This window comes from Leucoraja erinacea, chromosome 22, assembly GCF_028641065.1.
Source record: "Leucoraja erinacea ecotype New England chromosome 22, Leri_hhj_1, whole genome shotgun sequence".
NCBI classification, from domain to species: domain Eukaryota; kingdom Metazoa; phylum Chordata; class Chondrichthyes; order Rajiformes; family Rajidae; genus Leucoraja; species Leucoraja erinaceus.
In genome coordinates, this window is record NC_073398.1 from 2,229,206 (window position 1) to 2,252,416 (window position 23,211).

Here is a 23,211-nt window from a genome sequence, read left to right on the forward strand (position 1 = left end):
TATGGAGCGCAGGAAATAGGCAAAGTTTCGGGTCGAGACCCTTCTTCAGACTGATGCGAGTGTGGGGGGGGGGGGGTAAGAAGAACGGAAGAGGCGGAGACAGTGGGCTGAGGGAGAGCTGAGAAGGGGAGGAGAAAGCAGGTAGTCCCCCTGCTTTCTCCTGCCATTCTCAGCTCTCCCTCAGTGATCAGGGAGAATGTGCCACACAGTCAGCACCGGAGGTCAGGGTCGAACGTGGATCTCTGGAGCAGTGAGGCAGTTGCTCCACCAGCTACCACTGTGCTGCAGTGTGGCACAGAAGTGAGATACTTCCTGCTGGATACCCAGCCTCCTGGCCTGATCTTGCAGTTGCAGTGTTTATGTAGATAGTCCAGAGTTTCTGGTCACTGGTGATCACAATGGTGTTGATGCTATCACAACACCATTGAATAGCAAGGGTGGATAGTTTGACTCTCTTGGAAATAATTATTCCCTGACACTTCTGAGGGGGAAGTTTGTGGAATTGAACATTATGTGTCATCTCCATTTCTGGCATTATGATGTAGTTGATGACCAAGTTGAAGAAGGTTGAGTACTGCCCCGAAAAAAGTATGCACAGATGTCCTGTAGCTAGGATAATCGATCGTTCACCAACCATAACTGTCTGTTTTTGTGTGAGCTATGACTCAAGCTATTGGAATTGGTTCCCTTTGCGATGCCCAAAGACTTCAGCTTTACCTTGATGCTGGACATGGACAAGTGCTGCCTTGGTGTCAATATTATTCATTCTGATCTCACTTTTGGATTTTGCCTATTTGGCCAAGTTTGTGTTGAGACCTGGCGATTAGTACTACAAAACCCAATTTGGCATTGGAGAGTAAGTGTAGCTTGATAACAAATTCCATCACTTTCCTGATGATTGGAAATAGGCTGGATGATAAGTAGTGAGATTGAATTTGTGCTGTGTTTTGTGAACAACACATACCTGCTACATTTTCCTCATTGGCACATATATACCAGTGATGTAACTGTATTGGAACAATTTGGCTCTAGGTGCAGATGCCTCTGGAGTGCATGTCTTCAGTACTGCAGGTGAAATGTGTGATCCTCTAGCATTTGCAGTAGAAATGTTGTATGTTGAAATGTTGAAATTCTAATGTAATGTGGAGTGAGTTGAATTGGCTGCTAACTGCCTTCTGTATTGTTCTCTGTTCTTTATCTGAGCGCCACTGGGAATCTCACAAATTCTTGCATGCATGAATGCCTAATTTAGAAATGATGTGCATTGTGGAGAGTGGACTATTAGCACACTTTTACCACAGGAGATGTGTAATGTATTATACAGATTTTCCGAAGGTGGTGTCTAAATTCCCTGTTGTTTTGTACATCTGCACAGAAAATCATTTTCACTGAAATGCGGAGTGTATTAATCAGAAATAGCATTTGGTTCCTGCACACTTCTCGCCTACCCGATCAGTTAAATGAAACCCAAGTGTTTTGAGCACACACCAGCATATGCTCAGCATTAGTTAGGAGAACAGAATTAATATTTCTGGTTAATATTTATTAATAGATCATTTTAAAGTGTGGCCTGCTCAACATATTGACCATACTGACCCAACAATGCATCGACCTCTGTAATCATGAAAACCCTTGAGAGACGTGCTGGCCCACCTGAAAAATATCACAAACCCCCTGCTGGACCCTCTGCAGTTTGCATACAATCAACCAGTGGCTAACGCAGTCAACCTTGGCCTGTACTTCATCCTCCAGCACCTTGGGGACCTATGCAAGGATTTTGTTTGTGGATTTTAGCTCTGCATTCAACACCAATGTGCCAGAGCTACTGCACTCCAAACTCTTCCAGTTGACAATGCCAAAATCCCTCTGTCAGTGGATCACCAAATTCCTGACTGACAAGAAGCAGCCTGTGAGGCTGGAAAAGCACATCTCGGACCCGCTGTCCCTCAGCAAAGGAGCACCGCAAGGCTGCGTACTCTCCCCTCTCCTTTGCTCTCTCCACACCAACGACTGCACCTCCACAGACTTCTCTGTCAAGCTTCTCAAGTTTGTGGACGTCACAACCCTGATTGGACTGATCCAGGATAGGGAGGAATCTGCCTACAGACAGGAAGTGACACAGCTGGTGTTCTGGTGCCATCGCAACAACCTGGAGCTCAATGCTCTTGAGACAGTGGAATTGATTGTAGACTTTAGGAGAGCTCCCCCTCTCCTCCCCCCACTCACCATCAACAACACCACAGTCACAACTTGGAACCAGAGAACTTAAATGGGAGGCCATCATCGACTCTACGGTCACAAAGGCCCAACAGAGGATGTACTTCCGGAAGCAGCTGAGAAAACACAATCTGCCGCAGGTAATGATGGTCCACTTTTATATTGCCATCATAGAGTCTGTCCTCATCTTCTCCATCATGTTCTAGTTTGCCTCAGCCACCAAAAATAACATCCGGATATCAGCCGAGCAGGTTGTTGGCTGCAACCTCCCCCCCATCGACGAATTGTACACTGCAAGGGCCAGGAAACGAGCGGGTAAGATCATTTCTGACCCCTTTCACCCCGGCCAAAAACTATTTGAAGTGCTGTCCTCTGGGTGGTGACCACAGACTGTCAAAGCCGTTACAGACAGACATAAAAATAGCTTTTTTCCATGAGCACTAGCTCTACTCAACAGCCAAAAGTCTGCTCCTTTTGCTCTGGTATTTTATTTCATTCTTCACATGTTTAATTAATAACGTTTTATTTTGAATTATTTACTGTACCCCCCCCCCCCCCTCCCCCCCCCCCCCATAGTACGGAGCTTTTGCATTTTTCAGCTTGAAATTGAAATTGTGCAATTTGGTGCATAGAGTAGTCAGTCTTTTAACACACTTGAATTCAACATTTATGCTTTAATTTGGATAAGTTATCAATAAGGTTAGGCTAAATTACATTCCTAATTACATTCTACAGTAGAGCTAGGCTCTGATCAACAGGTGCAGCACATGAATGATCATATGTATATTAATGTATGGAAATCAGATTATCATCAAACACTTGGCCCATGTTCACCAACCTGGGTCTCACTGCACAACTGGCACCAGTCCTGACCCTGATTCCAGTTGCATACCTTCTCTCATTCCTGAACCCGAGTCCAGCCTTCCACCTGGCCCCGTATTCTACCCTGATCATAGCTGCTTACCTGCTTAGGTTCCTAGTGCTGAACACTCCCATTGTCCCAGCTTTGACTGTACACCTAGTACTATTCCAGACCTTAACTCTGAATGCACACTTGGCCTTGCGCCTAGCCCCTCTGCTCTGATAATATATCTGACACCCTGGACTTAACCTATTACATTCAAGTCCACAGGTGCTTATCTAATGTGGTAATCTTTTATGGGGCACTTCATGGACCAAATTTTGTATAATTGTATAACAAAATTTGCTTTTGTGTAACAGAATTTGTACATCCATTGGCTTTCTTGTTATCTAACATGCTAGTTACTTTGTCAAAAGTCATCAATTGGTTGAACTCAATTTCCCATCCATAAAATTATACTCACTTAGCTGTATAAGTATTCTATCATCATTTCCATAATTTTCCTAACAAACTGTCCTGAAGTCATTTCCACCGCCAATAGTTTTCAGTATTTTGCTGTCTTCCTCTCAGCTGGGACTTTTCCGAAATGCAAAGTCCAATAACTATATATTTAAACCATAATATTCTATTTAATGTGATCTTGAGAGCACATAATATTTTCTGTGGTATTCATAACACAACAATGATAAAAAGATCTTTGTTTTGATTTCACCTACCAGCATGCATACATTATTATACAGGTGCACAACCTTTTATCCGAAAGCCTTGGGACCAGACACTTTTCGCAAATTTTCAGAATTTGTCGGTCTTCGGAATGGAAATTTTTTAGCGTAGATTTTAATGGCTGGCTCAGTGGTAGAGTGTTCGGCTCATATCCACAAGGTCGCGAGTTTGCGCCTCAATCCTGGCAGTTACTCGGTCGCGAGTTTGAGTCTTCAATGTCGTTTTTTCTTGCAGAATAAATGTTTGTATGAAATGCGGTGTAGGAGAGGTGTACTGACTGTGTGGGCAGAACTTTGGAAATGATTGCCCACCAGTCTAAAAAGCCGCTGTGTCTCCCTGTCCCTGGGATAGCAGGGGGCGATCAAACAGCACAATACCCCCCTCCCCCTCCAACTCCAGAGGAATCTGCTGCCCGATGGGCCGCTACGGCGACAAGTGGCAGTTTGCCCACAGCCCGAGCTGCGCCACCCCAAGAACACCTTGCACACCATCAGCTTCTGCCCCTACGTGTTCCTCTGGAGTTGGAGCGGGGCTGGGCTGGAGTTGCTGCTGGCTGTGGGTCTCTGGGATCTCCGTGCTTGCAGTGGGCCTGGGGGTCGCTGTCCCATTGGTCCTGACGTCTCCGGCCACCCCCCTGGACTGGAGCTGAGACTGGGAACTGTACCGCCCTTGCCCCCTCCCTCTGCAACTGCAAACAACCCCACTCTCCTGCAACGGCAGTACAGTTCCCGGTTCCAGGTGGCCGGAGACGTCAGGACCAACAGGAACCCGCTCCCCGATGGGCCCCTACGACGCCCCGAGCTGCGCCCCGTCATCCGCAACCCAGGTTCCTCTGTAGTTGGAGCGGGGCTGGGCTGGGCTGCTGTTGGCTGTGGGTCTCTGGGATCTCCGTGCTTGCAGTGGGCCTGGTGGTCGACGTCCAATTGGTCCTGATGTCTCCGGTGACTGCACTGTCCTGCTGGCTGCCTTCGCCGACGTGAAGACAGTACAAAGCCCCCGCGCCGGTGCAATGAGCGGGGAGCTGGAGAGGGGAGGGATGGGGTCACACAAACATGGCCGGGGAGCAGAGGGGTGTAGGTGGGGTGAAACTGAAGGGAGCGACAATCTGCTGCTGCCTGCACGCTGAGTTAAAAAGTTCCCACGCAAGACTCACGATACACTGTGTATCGTGTCTACCGTGGGAACTTTTTAACTCAGCGGGCAGGTAGCAGCATATTGTCAATTATTAACCCTCCCGCGCAATATACCCTCACCTTCTCTTTTATGGATGGGGATTTAGTTCCCCTTTCTTCGCGGACCGACCAGAGGTTCCGCTGTCACCTCTGCGAGCCGCCCTCGGTGAACGTCCTGTCTCCCTGTCCCTGGAATAGTAGGGGGCGATCAAACAGCACAATACCCCCCTCCCCCTCCAACTCCAGAGGAATCCGCTCCCCGATGGGCCGCTATGGCGACAAGTGGCAGTTCGCCCAGAGCCCGAGCTGCGCGACCCCAAGAACAAGACGTATCCCTTGCACACCATCAGCTTCTGCCCATACGGGGAGCGTGTTCCTCTGGAGTTGGAACGGGGCTGGGCTGGAGTTGCTGATCTGGGATCTCCGTGCTTGCAGTGGGCCTGGGGGTCGGTGTTCCGTTGGTCCTGACGTCTCCGGTGACTGGCACTGTGCTGCTAGCATCGCGACGTGAAGACAGTACAAAGCCCCCGCGCCGGTGCAATGAGCGGGGAGCTGGAGAGGGGAGGGAAGGGGTCACACACATGGCTGGGAAGCAGAGGGGTGTAGGTGGGGTGAAACTGAAGGGAGCGACAATCTACTGCTGCCTGCACGCTGAGTTAAAAAGTTCCCACGCAAGACTCACGATACACTGTGTATCGTGTCTACCGTGGGAACTTTTTAACTCAGCTGGCAGGTAGCAGCATATTGTCAATTATTAACCCTCCCGCGCAATATACCCTCACCTTCTCTTTTATGAATGGGGATTTAGTTCCCCTTTCTTCGAGGACCGACCGGAGGTTCCGCTGTCACCTCTGCGGGCCGCCCTCGGTGAACGTCTTCAAGGACCTTTCTTCAAGGACCGAAAAAATGTCGCTATTCGGAGGTTTTCATTATTTGGATCTTCGGATAAAAGGTTGTGCACCTGTACTACAGTTAATATGTACCGAGGGCAAATTTTTGTTCCAATGCTCCCCATTCCCAATTACTTTTACATTGAAGTGATTGAAATCCAAGTGAAATTTAAATGGCATCGGAAAAATAACGTGGTTGGGTGTAGTCGGTATCAGCACAATTACTATATTAAACTTTGAATATTCAGATGGCCTGGTTCAAGCTAAAACTAAAGACAAATAATAACCTCCTCACACATTCTCCTGCAAGTATCTCTGTCACTCCTTTAAAATATGCCCCTTCTTTGAACAAGCTCTTAAACATCGCATCTGAATCAGTTTCCATCTCATTACCCTCCCTGAGGATGTTCATCTACATGTTCAATTAATAAAACAACAAGATTGGGGAAATTTCTAAGGAATTTTGGGGGGGTGGTGATTTAGAAATAGTCAGTGAGGTAAACAAACATAATAGTTTAGTGGCAAATTCGGTGGGCGGCGCGACTCTCGTCAGCAGCGGCCTCTGCAGTCCGTCTGTTTTTATTATTTTTGTCTCGTTTTTATGTAGTTTTTGTTTGTTTTTTTGTCGGCGTATGTGTGTGGAGGGGAGGGGGTAACTTTAAAATCTTTCCCCTGCACGGGAGACCCGACCTTTTTCTTTGTCGGGTCTCCGTTGTCGTTGGGGCTGCAACGTGGAGTGGCCTCCAACAGGAACGACATGGGGTTCCAGCTGCGGAGCTGCCGACTACTCACCGTCACGGGGCTGGCCGAGTCCGGAGCGGGTGGAGCGGTGGCGGAGCGCTGCTGCGACCCGACCCCCGGAGATTCGGATGCTGCAACTGCGGGTCTGGCGGACGGCGGCACCGGGAGCCCGCGGGTCCCTGCTGGGAGACCGCTTTTCGGGGCTTCCACAACGGCGACTTCTCCTGCCCGAGTTGCGGGGTTGAAGAGTACCTGAGCGGGGCCTTACATCATTGCCCCGCGTGGCTTGGAATGGCCTTGCATCACCCGGCGTGGCTTTAATGGCCGCGGGACAATCGCCATCGGTAGCCGGAGGCTTTGACTTTGACTCTGACTCTGACATTGGGGGGGGGGGGAGTGCAGTGGAGAGATAAGCTTTTTTGCCTTCCATCACAGCGATGTGATGGATGTTTGTGTAACTGTGTTGTGTCTCGGGTCTTTTTTTGTTTTGTAATGTATGGCTACAGAAACGACATTTCGTTTGGACCCAAGGGGTCCAAATGGCAAATAAATTGTATTGTATTGTATTGCAAATGACAATAGTGCTACCTTCCCAATGGTAAAAAATGGGTTTTCGGGGCTGTATGTTGCGACAGACAGCCTGACACCTTGCATGTCATTTTAATATTACACTTATCCCAACCCCCTGGATATTCCGGATAAATAAATTACGGTTTTGTAAACTAATTACAAATCATGCTAATTACAAATCAATAACATTAGCCAACTCTGAAGCACGAGGCGTTGGGATCGAGACATCACGGACAACTGGCCTCAGTTCTCCACTCACATCTGGCAGTGCTCTCTGTCTGAACCAGGGGCCGCGGAGTGTTTTTTGAAAGTGGGGGGGGCTAGGCGATTATTGTTCACTCACCATGGGGGTACCTGGCGAGGTAGTGGAGCAACTGAGTGCGGGGGAGGGTATGGGAGGGGGGAGACCCCCCTCCCAGGGTAGGGACGTTTTGAAATTTGATGTATTAAAATCATGTTTTAGTGCATTGTAGAAGTATGATTTAAATGTTTTTTGTTTGAAGTATTTTGAAGAGGTAACTTTTTAAGGGGTAACCTATTCTACACAAACAATGGTGTGCGTATTTGCGCCCCACCCAAGGTTTCCGTGAGTTTCCCAGAGGTTTTGGTCACTCTCCCTAATAGTCGAAAGTGGTTTTCGCGTAGTTGAGGCTTCTTCTATGTTAACCATATAACCATATAACAATTACAGCACGGAAACAGGCGATCTCGGCCCTACAAGTCCATGCCGAACAACTTTTTTTTCCCTTAGTCCCACCTGCCTGCACTCATACCATAACCCTCCATTCCCTTCTCATCCATATGCCTATCCAATTTATTTTTAAATGATACCAATGAACCTGCCTCCACCACTTCCACCGGAAGCTCATTCCACACCGCCACCACTCTCTGAGTAAAGAAGTTCCCTCTCATATTACCCCTAAACTTCTGTCCCTTAATTCTGAAGTCATGTCCTCTTGTTTGAATCTTCCCTATTCTCAAAGGGAAAAGCTTGTCCACATCAACTCTGTCTATCCCTCTCATCATTTTAAAGACCTCTATCAAGTCCCCCCTTAACCTTCTGCGCTCCAGAGAATAAAGACCCAACTTATTCAACCTATCTCTGTAACTTAGTTGTTGAAACCCAGGCAACATTCTAGTAAATCTCCTCTGTACTCTCTATTTTGTTGACATCCTTCCTATAATTGGGCGACCAAAATTGTACACCATACTCTAGATTTGGTCTCACCAATGCCTTGTACAATTTTAACATTACATCCCAGCTTCTATACTCAAACTATGTTCCTGCGATTATTTCAACAAATTCAAAACTGGCATCGACTAAAAATAGGTTGCCGTTTGGTCGAAGCCCGTGGAGTGGGGTTGCTATTTACTTAGAAGGGGGGCAGTCGAAGGCAATCTCTTTCGCTGACCGGCCATTTTGATTGTCTCATTGGAGTTTTCAGCAAAGATCCTATAGGACCTAGAAGATCCGCTGGAAGGTAAAATGCCCGCTAACTTTATTAAACTTCTTAAAACTGTCTCCCCCCCCCCCTCCCCCCCCCCCCCTTCTCTTCCCCCCCCTTCTCTTCTCCCCCCCCCCCTTCTCTCCCCCACCCTCTCCTCCCCCACCCCTCTCTCTCTCTCCCTCCCCCTCCCCCCCTCCCCCCCCCTCCCCCCCCCCTCTTCCCCCCCCTCCCCCCTCTCTCTCCTTCCTCACTTTCCCCCCCCTCTCCCCCCCCCTCCCCCCCCCCTCTCTTCCCCCTCTCCCTCTCCCCCCCCTCCCCCCCCTCTTCTCTCCCCCCCCTTCTCTCTCTCCCCCCCCTCTCTCTCTCCCCCCTTCTCTCTCCCCCCTCTCCCTCTCTCTCCCCCCCCCTCTCCTCCTCCCCTCTCTCCCCCCCCTTCTCTCCCCCCCCTCTCCCCCCCCCTTCTCTCCCCCCCGGTCTCTACCGTGCCTGTGGCAGTCCCCTTCCTCCCCCCCCCTCTCTCCCCCCCATTTGGGTGAAGTCCATCATTAGTTTACCATATACTGCTTTTCCTTGGTATTTTTATTCGGGGGCCCTGCATGACTAGAACTGAACGATCAATACAGACGTAGCCATCCTACCTGAAGGGAATAAGGTTTTATGCTGGTTGACCTACCATATACTGCTTTTCCCTTGGCATGTTTATTCGGGGGCCCTTGACTAGAACTGAACGATTAATACAGGATCCGGGTCAGGTTTTTTTGCTGGTTGACCTGTCCTCAAAGTGTTCCACAATTTGGGGACAGCAGCTTGTCTGACATCTTGTCTTAAAAGAATTGTGAGTTGTACCTTCAGTCATACTATCAGCATTTGCCAAAATGTTGCACTTCCTGCTCAATGTTGACATTCTATTCAACTACACAGACCTATCTGCTGATATCCATTGGTTTGTTGTATCCAAATGACTAAATGTAATATGTATGTACATTTTATACTTTGGAATGAATCAATTAATACTGTTCACTCCATTTGATATGGAGAGAAAATAAGAGAGATGATTAAATTTGAATTTTATAATTTGTTTCTTAATTTTTACACAATAGTTAGAGTTTAGAAATGTTAAAGTACAATGCTGGAAACATTTGGCTGTTTGTATTTGTATTTGTGCATTTTCATCTTAGTGCATGAATTTTAAATGGATCTCATTCAAGTATAAATTATATTTTCTTCATATTAATAAGTTCTCGGATAAACTATGTTAAGTATCGTGTTTTGCAAATTTTTCATATCATTTCTCCCGAAATCAATTTTAACGCTGACTGACAAATTGGTTAAAGTTCGAAGCTAACAAACTGGCTGATAATAATCTATATAATGTTCACGTGGCTGAATAATGAAGCACAGCTCCACTGGGATTCAAAATCAATGCTGATTTCATAGGGTCAAATTAATGTGTTTCAAACATAAGAGAATAGAGAGAAGCCAAATTAGCAGTGCGTCATGGATGGCGTCAAAGGCAGCAACAGCTTTTTTTCAGAATTTAGTGCGACATCCTGTTATAAATTATTATTACTGAAGCTAAATCAGTCACATCAAGAATAGTTAAAGATTTTCTTATTGATCTCCTTGGCAGTCCATGCTTATCATCCAGAGGATGCTTATGGATGCATTAGCAAATCTGATGAGAAAATAATTCAGATTTCAAGTTAAGAATTATTGGTACAGAATAACAGTGAGCAGCACCTTTTTAGGATTGTATTTCTGTATTAATTGTAATCTGAAGCTGTACAAATTGCCCACAAGTATATTCTGCTTGTTAAACTTCAATTTTCTGCCACAGTTAATGGCACAAAGAGGTCACAAACTTAAAATATTTTCTTGAACAGTTAGATTAAATGTTTATGTGCATTTGGGGAGAGTGATACTTAAAAAAAAGTATTTCCTGACCATGGAAAGACGTGGCATAAAATGATTCCATTCAGCATGTTTAAAACATCTATCTAGTTAGTTTTTCTTCCCTTCACTTTCCCCAGGCCCTACAGTGTTCATTCCCTTTCAAATCGGTTCCCTTTTTGAAATTTTGAATCTGCTCAGAGCATTCATTCACATAATACGTTTCTTTTCAAAAGTTTTTGTTTGCTGAGTGACTTAAATTTGATTATTGATCCTGCAACTGGAACAAAGTTTCTGCATTTCTCTACCCAAACCCATTATTAAGTTGAGCACATCCTATTACACTTCCTCATTAATCTTGTTTTACCAAAGAATAATCACATTTTCTCCAATTTGATTTCATCTTACAAGATGGTGTTAGCACGGGTAGACAAAAATGCTGGAGAAACTCAGCGGGTGAGGCGGCATCTATGGAGCGAAGGAATATGTGACATTTCAGGTTGAGACCCTTCTTCGGACTGATGTGAAGGTTGAGGGGGGGGTGGGAAGAAGAAAGGAAGAGGCGGAGACGGTAGGCTGTGGAAGAGCTGGGAAGGGGAGGAGAAGGAGGGAGAAAGCAAGGACTACTTGAAATTGGAGTAGTCAATGTTCATACCGCTGGGGTGTAAACTGTGCAAGCGAAATATGAGGTGCTGCTCCTCCAATTTGCGGTGGGACTCACTCTGGCCATGGAGGTGGCCCAGGACAGAAAGGTCGGATTCAGAATGGGAGGGGGAGTTGAAGTGCTGAGCCACCAGGAGATCAGGTTGGTTAGTGCGAACCCGAGCGAAGGTGTTGGGCGACGCGGTCGACAAGCATAAGCTTGGTCTCACTGATGTAGAGCAGCTGACACCTAGAGTAGCGGATGCAATAGATGTGGTTGGAGGACTTGCAGGTGAACTTCTGCCTCACCTGGAAAGACTGTTTGGGTCCTTGGATGGTCAAGGGGGGAGTTAGAGGCAAGTGTAGCATTTCCTGCGGTTGCAAGGGAAAGTACCAGGGGAGGGGGTGGTTTGGGTGGGATGGGACGAATTGACCAGGGAGTTACGGAGGGAGTGGTCTCTGCGGAAAGCCGAAAGGGGAGATGGGTAGATGTGGACAGTGGTGTGATCCCGTTGGAGGTGGTGAAAATATCGGAGGATTATCTGTTGTTTGTGACGGCTGGTGTGGTGGAAGTTGAGGACAAGGGGGACTCTGTCCTTGTTATGAGTGGGTGGGATGGGAAGTAATAGCGGAGCTCCGGGATATAGAAGAGACCTTGATGAGATCCTCATCGTTAGTTGAGGAGGGGAACCCCCCGTTCCCGAAAGAATGAGGACATCTCCGATGCCCTCGTTTGGAACACGTCATCCTGGGTGCAGATGCAGCGTAGACGGAAGAATTGGGAGTAGAGTAGAGTACAGGAAGCAAGGTGAGAAGAAGTGTAGTCCAGATAGCCATGGCAGTCAGTGGGTTTGTAGTAGATGTCAGTCAGTAGTCTGCTACCTGCGATGAAGATAGTGAGGTCTAGAAACGGTAGGGAAATGTCGGAAATGATCCAGGTGAATTTGAGTGTTAGCACGGGCTGCTGTACAAATGATGAAGATGTGTAAAGCTACTATTGCAGTTATAGAGATGATTGCTCAATATAGATCCATGAAAAAAATGTGTATTTTAGTTGAAAGAGACGTATGCAGGACAGCAAAGATTATAAGGACGATCTGTCATGTTCACACTGAATTACATTTTGAAATGATTGTTCACTTTTTCAGTCATGTAATCTTGGCATAACCTTGTTTGGGGTCTTGAATAGGGTGAGGTTGGAAACATAACTGAAGCAAAGATACTTAAATTCTCATAAAAGATAATCTATTGTTGATTTCTGTAGAAGAGTAGATACTAATTTGGGCATCCCCCAAGGCCATTCTTATTTTCCCATTGTTAGAAAGGAAAAGTGAACGTCCATTCATCAAATTGTTGCCTTGGAGTAATGCGTATGAAAGTATTCAGCACTCTTTCCCTTTTGTACTATCTTGATGAACATATGTATGGTAAGTTTGCCAGGATAGTATGCAAAACAGAAAGTTTTTAATTGTAGCTCACTGCACATGATAATAATAAACCAATGCCACTTTTTTTTTGCTTTGATGTTTTTTAATTATAAAATATGTACCAAATTGCAATTATGCCACAACATGAGTGATTTTCCAATGCATTTGCAGAATCATTGGCCTTGTCCTGTAATGATGGAAATGATTTAACCCCATTGAAATAAATTGGTGTTTGCATCACAATTATTGCAGTTGTATCCATATTTTTAATATCTTAAAATTGCATTATAATGTCTTTCTGTTGAACATGCCAGTTTCAAGTACAAGACTGCTTTGTGCATTAATTAGACATTGTGGTGCTTAAAATTTCTGATTTGTTTGTGGTGTTTTTGTTTTACTGGATACTTAGTCAGAGAGTCATATAGCGTGGAAACGGGTCCTTCGGCCCAACTTTCCCATGCCGACGAAGATGCCGATTTACAATAGTCCCACCTGCTTGTGTTTGGCCTATATTCTTCTAAACCTATCTTATTCTGTCAGAAATTTCAAAAAAGTCTTGAATTCAATTACTTGTTTCAGGTGGTGGGATGATGTCTAATGTCTTGCATATCTAAAGGTTATAATTAAATATACGTATTGACACTGAAATTTAACTTTTTTCTGTTCAGAATTTCCAAAAGATATTTATTCATCTGTATTTTTTTAATTGTTTCCTTTTCTCTTATGTGGCGTTAACTGTTCATGGATGTTTGTGTGTAGTGCTCCGTCAAAGTGCTTTGTTGACCTGTGCGACCTGTGTCATTGTGACCTGTGTATTTCTGCAGCATGAGCACTAAGTGTCAGAACCTAAGGTGACAAATTATTGTGAACTCAAAATTTGACACTTGTATCGTAACTTTGCATTCTATTTTTTTCAGCAAGATCTAATAAAACTAACTGAAAAATTATCTTAATCATTGATATCTTTACTCTGTATTGCTAAATAAGAAACCAACCTACTGACAATTCTACCACTGTTCGTTTCTGATTACAGCACGTTTTTACCTACAAGAATCGAACAACAGTTTTGTCATTTATCCATCTATCACTAAGTAATTCACTGGAAGATTGAAGAACTGTAAAGAAAAGTAGGTCGTGGAGTTGATTATAAAACCATCGAATCAAACCGAAGAAATTAATGTAAAAGGATGACCAAACTCAAAGACTGGAAACTGTGACTAAAATATGTGAGTAACCTTAATTGTCAAGATTCGACAGGTGTGGCTGGAAATGTTTCGGAACACATATAAGCAAATAGCATTATAGGCTGTGGGCCGAGCATCAAAAATGTGTCTAGAAATCAGTTTTCGTGACCCAAGTCACCAAACTACATGAAATTATCCACAGATTTAGATGAAATATAATTGAGAAGGATGTCATAACTCGTCATTGCCGAAAGTTGCACATTAATTAAATAAACTAAATAGAAAATGAGATGGGGAAAGTAAGCGCCATCTAGAGGCCAATGCCCATATTACACGATGGGCAGCCTATTTCTGTGCTGCAGTCCATTTAAACTATATATTATTATACCTATATATAAATATATTAATGGCAGGGGAGGCCATCCCCTGTGGAGGGTCAGGCAGAGGCTACAAAAAAAAACATCTCATAGTCATTAAGTCTGCATGGACTTCAATTCATAACATTTCAACCTCTTCTTAATGGCCGCTACAGACGGCACTATGTCCCAGCCCCCCCCCCCCCCCCAGCCCGCGGAGATGATCCGCGTTCGCGAATCTTTTTAATTGAGACCGCGGCTTCACTATGTTAAATACATAGGCCCTGCGATCGGAGCACTTTTCCCCGGTAAGTTATCACAGGCAGCTCCGAGATTAGATGGTTAAGACTTATTACTCTACAACAAGCTGGCATTAGTGAAAATGTTTAATTTACCTTGTATTGATACATATAATTTAGGCCCTCAACTTCATGAATGAATGAAGGATTGAATGAAGGATTGAATGAAGGAATGAATGAAGGTATGAATGAAGGATTGAATGAAGGAATGAATGAATGAGTGAGTGATGTGAATGAATGATTGAGTGAATGAATGAATGAATGATTGAGTGAATGTACAGCCTCCAAATCTCATTTTTTCACATTATAAAGGGTGCAATTAAATTAATTAGTCCATACAGATTAATTTTCATAAATTCAGACTTTAGATCTTACCTTTCAGTTTGAGTTGATTCACAAAGTTTCACAACTTTGTGTTGCAGCACCTCAGCAGGGACTTTGCCTTCAAGACTTTCTTCCACTTCAACCACTTAGCTGCACATTCTTCAGACTTCTTAATGCTTTTCTCACTAAATTCAATTACCCTGCTGCAAGTTTCCACGACAAAGAGCCTTCATCGGAATCTCCAGTAAAACAGGCATCAGTAGAGGCACTCTCAGCCATGTTGTGTGCTAGCCTGAAGCAAAGCGCGTGATTGGCCAACTGGCATACATCTCAATGTTAAACGTGCTTTGATTGGACTAAAAATACCTAAACATTTTCAGTTTTTCTTTAATTTAATAGAAAATGTGCAAGTCTTGTTCATGACGAGTTTCAGGGGTGATTTATATAATTTTTTTACACAATATGTGAAAATTTCATGTAATTCTGTGACTTGGGTCACGAAACACTGGAATAAAAAAACTCCTTGTCCCACAGCCTATTAGAACTACTATCCTTAAAATTAATAACGCATCTAAGGAATTGTGCATAAGAGGTTTACCAGAATACTACCTGGATTAGGTGATATTATCTACAAGTAGAGGTTGGACATACTTGGATTATTTTCTCCGAAATGCCATGAATTGATGGAAATATATAATATCGAGAGGCATAGAGAGGGTAGACAGTATAAACCTTTCTCCAATGGTGGAATTGGCAAAGATTACAGAGCATGGCTTTGTGGTGTGAGGGGCAAAGTTTACAGGCCTTTGACAGTCTGAGTGGTGGGTGGGGCCTCACAGATGTCAGAGGTTCAGTGAATGTAACTCCGTCTCAACTGAAAATAGACACAAAATGCTGGAGTAATTCAGCAGGCCAGGCAGCATCTCTGGAGAGAAGGAATGGGTGATGTTTCGGGTCGTTTCTTCAAACTGCTCCCCCTTTGTCTAAACTGAGACGGCTCATACCGTCTGCTGGTCTTGACATGTGACATGCTGGGCTTGAATAAGAAAGTTGCACTAGGGACAGTGGAACAGTTTTGTTCCAGATTCCAACATCAGAAGTCTTTTATGTTTCAAAATATCCAACATTTTTATAGTGATAGACACAAAATGCTGGAGTGTCTTCTGTGTCTATCTTTGGTGTAATCCAGCATCCGCAGTTTCTTCTGACACATTTTAGTTGTGATGTTGTACAAAGTTCATGGACTGATGATTGCTCAGTTAAAGGACTAAGATTCATCTCCTTTGATGTGGGGCTTGAATCTCATAAAACTTTAGCGAGTAAGCGATTTTCCTTTCATACCTTTCTACACCCCTCAGTCTCCTAACCTCCAAGGAATAAAGTCCTAGCTTGCACAATCTCACCCTGTAACTCGGTTCCATGAATCCTGTCAACATACTCGTAAATCTTTTCTACAATGTTTTCCACTTAATGGCATCATTCCTAGAGCAGGGTAACCAAAACTGATCACACTACCTCTTGTGGGACTGCAACATGACATCCCAACCTATATTCAGTTCCCTAACTGATCAAGACCAGCGTACTTACAGTATTCTTCACTGCTGTGCACAGCTATTATAACACTCTCAGGAATTTGTATAAATTGTACTTCTTCTATAGATCTCCCCAGAGCCCAACATTCACTGTGAATGTACCACCCTAGTTTGCCTTCCCTGGTGCAACACCTAATTTATCGGAATTGAACTCCATTTGCCATCCCTTGATCCATTTGCCCATGTGATCAAGATCCCACATATTATTGATAACCATCTTCACTGTCCATTTTACCACCTATTTTGATATCATCTGCAAACTTTGCCTTGTACGTTCTCATCCAAATAGTTGATATAGAACACAAACAACAATGAGCCCAGCAACAACCTCTGAAACACCACTAGTCACTGGCCTTTAGTCTGAAAAACAACTTTCAACCATTGCCCTCTGCTTCCTACCATTAAGCGAATTCAGATTCCAGTTAGCTTGCTCTCCTTGAATACCATGCAATTTAACCTTCTAAAGCAGCCCACCATGTAGAGCCACATCAAATCCTTGCTGAAGTCTATTTATAGCTATGTATAGCACACTGCCCTCAATGACCTTGGTTACTTAAAAAAAAACTCAAATCAAATTTGTGAGACACTGTAGAGATTGTGGAGGCATTAGTAATGATCTTTCAAGAATCACAATTCGGATATGGTTCCAGAGGACTGGAAAATCACAAATGTAACTCCACTGAAGAAGGGTCTTGACCCGAAACATCACCCATTCCTTCTCCCCAGAGATGCTGCCTCTCCCGCTTACTCCAGCATTTTGTGTCTACCTTCGATTTAGATCAGCATCTGCAGTTCTTTCCTCCACTGTTTAAGAAGGGGGTGTGAGAAAGGAAAGGAAGTTATAGTGTGTAAGAAAGAACGGCAGATGCTGGTTTAAATTCTTCCAATGCTGAACAATCAATTTTAAACTATGGCTTTGCAATTAATCCTCTTGACCAATAGCTTAAAACATATTTATTTTCACTTTGGGAGCAATTTTCTTTGTTGTGATGTTATTTTAGCTTCACATAATTTATAAATAACTCATGTTTGCAGATAGCATGGCCAATTAGCAATGTGATCGTGGCTGATCTAACCCTGGTCTAATTCATTCTCTAAGCCAGCTCCCTGTAGTCCTCGGTATTTCAACATATCAAAAAAAATTATCTTCAAATTATCTGAAGAAGGGGTTCGGCCCGAAACGTTGCCTATTTCCTTCACTCCATAGATGCTGCCGCACCCACTGAGTTTCTCAAGCACTTTTGTCTACCTTCGATTTTCCAGCATCTGCAGTTTCTTCTTTAACATTAAATAATTATCAACCATGCTCTGCAACTCTTTGGGGCTGAGAGTTACCCAGCCTTCTACTTAGCTTACCTTAATAGGTTAGCCCACTCATCCCAGACATTAGCCTGGTAAGTTACTGTATGGACGACTTCCAGTGCCAATATATTCTTTCTTAAACATGGGGACCAAAACCAAGTGCAGAATTGCAGGTGTGCCTTCACCAGCATCCTGTAAAATTGTAATAAAACTACCTTATTTCTAAACTCCAACCCATGCATGACTTGGAACTACGATATATTGTACTCCATTTGTCCAGATTTTGCCCACCATGTGCTTGGAATAGAATGTAAATATAATATCCTTATCCACACATCCTCCCATTATGTCGACAGCTAACTTAAACACCAAACATGCTGTACTTTCCACTTGGTCTTTAATATAAATTGGACTAAGTGGAACCAGTTGGGTCCCATTGTCACATGGGAGGCCTGGTCTTCCAACGCAATATTCCACCACTCACCCATAGCCCCCAAATGCGCAGGCGCGGCTAATGGGTTCCTGTTATGATGCCCCTGATCCCCTTTCCGCTCCCACTCCGTCCCTTGCCCTCCCTCCCTCCACGTACTCACTCCATCCCCCTGCCCATCCACTCTTAGCAGCTCTCCGCAGGCTTAGTGGGGGAGGGGGTGGAAGGGTCCTGCAGCCGAGGGAGGGGGGTGGCTTCAGGTGGGGGCTGACGGGGCCGGGGGGGCGAGGAGGGGGAGGAGGGAAGCAGGGAAGCGCCCTGCAGCGGGTAGAAGGGGAGGGCTTCAGGCAAGGACCAGTGAGAGGGAGGCTTTCTGGGGGGCTAGTATGGGTGTTGTGGGCCAAAGGGGCTGTTTCTGGAGGACTAGGACAGACATTTTTAGCCAAATGGACTTTTCTTGGGCTAGTCCTGCAGTTGGGGAGGGGGACGGCTTCAGGCAGGGGCCAGTGGGGGGCAGTGGTAGTTCCTGAAATATTCCTAATCTACACTGCTTGTTACTTCCTAAAATAATAGTCAAGCAAATTTGTTGGACGCGATTTGCCATTCATAAACCCACGTTGATGCCAAAGCTCGTTTCAAAATGATAACCCTTGATTATTGACCCGAGTGTCTTGTCAACAATAGATGTAAAACTAAGTGGCTTACATTTCCCACTTTTTTTCTTCCACCCTTGTTAAACACGAGAGGCACATTTATCATTTTACAATCATCTAGTTCGGTGAGTTTTGAAAATGTTAATTTAATATAACCAGTATCTTTGCAGGCAATTCTTTTAAACTCCCCTGATGCTGGGCATCAGGTCTGTAAATGATGTGAGACTGATGACAATAGATCATTAGATCAAACACAACTTTAATCACTGTTGTACAAGCACAGCATTGGAAGCTGTTGCCGTTGGGACCTCGTGCAGCATCTGGCTGACTGCAGGAGGAGGGGAGTGCTGTTATAGCTCTGGTGATGGGGTGGAGTTAGTAAAGCTAGCAACATGTGGTTAGTGGCTGAACAGCATCAATCTACATCCTTCCCCTTTTAAAATGAAACACACTCGCCAAACATGGGGTGGCATGCACATGTTAAACATATTCCCCATATCTGTCCGGGGGTCGACTCACATGGCCCGAGCGCGTGCGAACCCAACCCTCCCCCCCTCATCGAGAAAAGGAGAGCGAAGACCAGGAGGCGAGGACTTCACCGAACCCGTCTGCGGAGACCGAAAGGGAGAAGATTTTACGCTTTTAAGACTTTGCGCTTCTGACGGCGCGTTCAGCGAGTCCATGGCTCTGTGGATAATCTATACTGCTTGTGATGCGTTGAAAGTTCCATCGATCAGCAAAAAGCTTGAACGTGTGGCTGGTGAACTGGGGGCCGTTGCCGGTTTGCAGGCTTACCGGGGTCCCATAGGCAGAGAATTGTCGTTTCCTCTTCCGTATGACAGACTCGGACGTGAGGGAGTGCAGCTGGTCGATCTCTAACCAATTGGAGAAAGAGTCAACGAGAACGAGATAGTGCTTTCCGCACCACTCGAAGATGTCTGCCGCCAGCGACGTCCAGGGCAGTGCTGGCGGGGGTTGTTGTAGGAGCGGTTGTCACTGCTGATGAGGCGCGAGGCTGTTGCAGGCGGGGCATGAGGCTACGCGATCTTGGATGTATTTCGCCATCCCCGGCCAGTAAAAGAAATCGCGGGCACGCGTGAGCGTGGCATCAGCTCCGGGGTGTCCGCTGTGTGCCTCCGCGAAGTACTCGTCTCTTAGTGACGAGGGCACCACCACTTTGTGGCCCTTGACGATGAGGGCACCACCACTTTGTGGCCGTCTTGCACAACCAGTTCGTCACGGACGAGGAGGAATGGCTACACCGCCATAGGCGTGTTGGATATGTTGTCAGGCCACCCTGTCTTGATAACGGACGATAGGACTTGAAGTGTTTCATCGGCGGCAGTGTGTGTAGCCAGGGTGCGTAGCTGTCTGCTGGAGACGAAGTCGACACCGAGGACCGTGAAGCTTTCTCGCTCGTGTGGGCGTTGTTCGCAAGAATCCCGTGGGGTGCAAGAGAGGGCATCGGCAAGGTGCATGTCTTTGCCCTTCTTGTAAATAATCGTGAAGTCGTAACCCTGCAATTGCAGCATCATGCATTGAAGGCGAGTGGGAGCGGCATGAATGGGCTTATTAAGGATCGTTACCAGGGGTTGATGATCCGTCTCTACCGTGAATGTGTTTCCATAGAGGAAGTCGCGGAACTTGGTGCAGGCGAACACGACAGCCAACAGTTCCTTCTCGATCTGCGGGTAGTGTTGCTCCGTTTCAGTCATGGTGCGAGATGCATACAATACGGGCTGTAAGGTGCCATCAGAGGCCGTTTGTAGACAGGCTGCGCCAAGTCCAAATTTTGAGGCATCACAGGTGATCGTCACCGGACGATCAAGGTCAAAGAAGGCCAGGGTCGGCGCACTGCTCAGCTTGGACTTGAGCACCTCGAAGGCCGCCTGGTGCTGCTGGAGCCACATCCATGTGGTATCTTTCTTCGTAAGCTGTCGTAGTAGAGAGCTCAGCTCACTGAGGTTCGGGATGAATTTGCTGAGGTAGTTTGCCAGACCCAGGAAGCGCTGCAAGGCTTTCACATCAGTGGGGGCTGGCATCTCGGTGATGGCGTCAGTCTTTTGAGGGTCTGGTTTGAGACCGCCAGAGGTGAATACGTGTCCGACATATGTGACCTCCGGGACCCTGAACTTGCACTTGTCCGGATTAAGCTTGAGATTGACTTTTCGTGCACGTTCCAGAACGAGTTTGAGGTTGCAGTCGTGCTCTGCCACGTCTTTCCTGTACACAAGGATGTCATCGACAATGATGGCACAAGGAAGGTCTGCAAACAACTGCTCCATCGTTCACTTCTCCACCATATAATCGTCGGGTGACTCCGCTGGAGTTATTACCTGGTCGTTGTCATCAAGAACCGCAGGGGCATATCTGAAGGTTCTGGAGCGGCGTAGAGCTCCTGGCCCAGCAAGATTGAGTAGGAGGGAGGCCTTTACAACATCGGAGTCAGTCTGGTGTGCAACATTGATGAAGTGCCGGTAGTCTATTTAAAAGGTGGCCCAGCGTTCGCTGATATCAGCATCAAAGATTAGAGGGTCGGGCTTTCTGCACTAGGACATGATGGTGAGAAATATAAACTCAGTAAACAGATAAAAACGGGTAAACAGTTCACATCCCACTTCTACACCATGTAAATGATGTGAGACTGATGACTGAGACAAGGTCCAGGTGATTTGTCTAATTGTAGTCTTGTAGATTTTTCTTTTGTCATAGGGATTTTCACATGTTTTTCTAAGCTATTTGTAATTTTTTTTGTAAACTAGCATAATCAGCTCCCTTGAAATTAGCTCCTTTGACAAATTTGTTTTTCTCTTTTCTGTTCACTGCTGATTCCTAATTCTCTGGTGTAGTCCTTGTTACTTTGCATGCCTTACCTTTTGATTAGATGTATAATCTAATGACCTGTTCACCACGAATGAATCCTCTTACTTATGGGGTCTCTATTTCTAGAATAAATGTTACTGTGTCATGAGCTAGCTGTTTAAATATCTGCCACTATTCATCCACTGGCCTATTTCTTAGCTTCTTTAATGAGTTCACTCCCTCTATAATTTGTGAAATTAATTCAGAGCTGTGTTGATGGTGATGGTGATACAAACTAATAGTTCAACAGAAACGTGATAATGAAATGTGGATTAACATGCCCTGGTTGGTGCATGTACCAGCTTCCATGTCAAAGGATTGAGTGCTCAAGCATTGAATTAGCAGAGGCATTCAATTTATTTAATGCTTTAAACATTCCAAATGCTTCTAAGTAATTATATTTCCTCTGCAAAGGGCACACAACTGTTGGTGTGAGATTTGCTTGATAATTGATGGCCCTCTTTCCTTAGAGACTCAATACCTTTAGAGATATTTGTGCAGTCCAGCCATGCAATTTTTATTCAAACAACAATAGTAAAAATACTCATACTAAAGTAAAATACTACGGGAGACACAAAATGCTGGAGTAACTCAGCGCACAGGCAGCATCTCTAGAGAGAATGAATGGGTGACGTTTCGGGTTGAGACCCTTCTTCAGACTGGTCTTCAGGTCGAGACCCTTCTTCAGGCTGAACCAAAACGTCGCCCATTCCTGCGCTCCAAAGATGCTGCCTGTCCCACTGAGTTACTCCAGTATTTTGTATCTATCTTTGGTTTAAACCAGCACTTCCTTCCTACAGAAGGGGTTGGATAGCCAAAATAAAGATGCAAAATGCTGAAAATATCTGAGTTGAATGTATTTATGGAAAGAAAAAGAGTTAATTAACCCAATAATCAGAATGCTTATGGCCTGAGTATTTTTTGGTTATTTCTCGAAAACACAAAATTATTTCTCTTGTTTGTAAGACCTTTCCATGATCAAATTGGCTGCTGTATTTTAACACATTTAATGAAAGGTTGTGTTAAATCTGAAAGTGGAATGTTGTGAAATGACTTGAATTGAATACATTTTATTAGCCAAGAATGTATACACACAAGGAATTTGCCTTGGTGCTTTGCTCACAAGTAACAACACGATATCCAATAGACAATTAAAAATAAAACATTATAATTTAAACACGTGAAGAATTAAATAAAATACCAGAGCAAAAGAAGGCTACTTGTTGAGTTGAGCTACTGCTTGTGGGGAAAAAGCTGGTTTTATGTCTGGCTGTGGCAGCTTTGATGGGAAGTGTTTCAAAGATTTTGTGGCCAGGTTGAGAGGGGCCAGAGATGATCTTACCCGCTCACTTCCTGGCCCTTGCAGTGTACAGTTCGTTAATGGGAGGAAGGTTGCAGCCAACAACCTTCTCAGCTGATCAAACGATGCGCTAGAACCTCTGAGTGGCTGAGCCAAACCAGACCATGATGGACAAGGTGAGGACTGACTCAATGATGGCAGTATAAAACTGGACCATCATTGCCTGTGGCAGATTGTGTTTCCTCAACTGCCGCAGGAAGTACATCCTCTTTTGGGCATTTTTGACTATGTAGTCGATGGTGGCTTCCCATTTAAGGTCCCTGGAGA

At 45.0% G+C, this 23,211-nt stretch overlaps 1 protein-coding gene across 1 annotated transcript in view; it reads left to right on the forward strand.

Moving 5' to 3' along the window:
* cdk17 (cyclin-dependent kinase 17) overlaps positions 1 to 23,211 on the forward strand; it is a 141,533-nt gene that overhangs the window by 35,206 nt on the left and 83,116 nt on the right. Inside the window, 1 exon segment of the mRNA XM_055652758.1 lies at positions 13,616 to 13,808. The gene's annotated coding sequence lies outside the window, so the exon portion shown is untranslated.